General features: G+C 60.3%; 1 protein-coding gene across 1 annotated transcript in view; it reads left to right on the plus strand.

Moving 5' to 3' along the window:
• Positions 1 to 942, plus strand: part of ANKRD52 (ankyrin repeat domain 52) — a 39,165-nt gene that overhangs the window by 6,308 nt on the left and 31,915 nt on the right. The gene's annotated exons all lie outside the window — the stretch shown is intronic.

Raw genomic sequence — 942 nt, forward strand, 5'->3', positions numbered from 1 at the left:
ACAGGCAGGGACATGAGGGTGGGCAGGGGTGGGCAGGGACATCGGGTGGGCAGGGACATTGGGGTGGGCATGGACAGGGACATCGGGGTGGCACGGCCATCAGAGTGGCCCTGCTCACGCCGTCCCCGCGCCCCACAGATGGTGAACCTGCTGCTCAACAAAGGTGCCAGCCCCAGCACGTGTGACAAGAAGGACCGGCAGCCCCTGCACTGGGCGGCCTTCCTGGGTAGGGGCTCCGTGCTGCTTTCACCTCCCTCTCCTGCTCTCCCACTCCCTCTCTCCCTCTCTCCCATCCTTTCCCTCCACCTGTCCCACTCCTCCTCCCATCTCTCCCTTTTCTCCATCTCTTGCATCCCTTCTTGCTATTTCCCCCCCCATTCCTTCTCCCCATCTCCCTCATTTCCTCTTCCCATCTCTGCCATCCCTCCTCTCCCTCTCTCCCATCCCTTCCCTCCATTTCTCCCATTTTTCTCTCCATCTCTCCCCTATTCCTTCTCTCCACCTCTCCCTCCTCTCCCCCATTTTTCTCTCAATTTCTCCCATTTCCTTCATCCATCTTCTCCATTCCTCTTCTCCGTCTCTCCCTCCTCTCCATCTCTCCTGTTCCTCTTCTCCACCTCTCCATCCCCTCTCTCCCTTCCTCACCAATCCCTCCCTATTTCCCATCTCCCTGGTGTCCCCATTGTCCCCGTTGTCCCTCTTGTCCCCATTGTCCCTGGTGTCCCTGTTGTCCCTGGTGTCCCCGGTGTCCCCATTGTCCCTGTTGTCCCCATTGTCCCCGTTGTCCCCGGTGTCCCCGGTGTCCCCATTGTCCCCGTTGTCCCTGTTGTCCCCGTTGTCCCCATTGTCCCCGTTGTCCCCGTTGTCCCCATTGTCCCCGTTGTCCCCGTTGTCCCCATTGTCCCCGTTGTCCCCGTTGTCCCCATTGTCCCCGTTGTCCCC

The sequence above is a fragment of the Geospiza fortis genome, unplaced genomic scaffold (assembly GCF_000277835.1).
Source record: "Geospiza fortis unplaced genomic scaffold, GeoFor_1.0 scaffold492, whole genome shotgun sequence".
Classification (NCBI taxonomy): Eukaryota; Metazoa; Chordata; class Aves; order Passeriformes; family Thraupidae; genus Geospiza; species Geospiza fortis.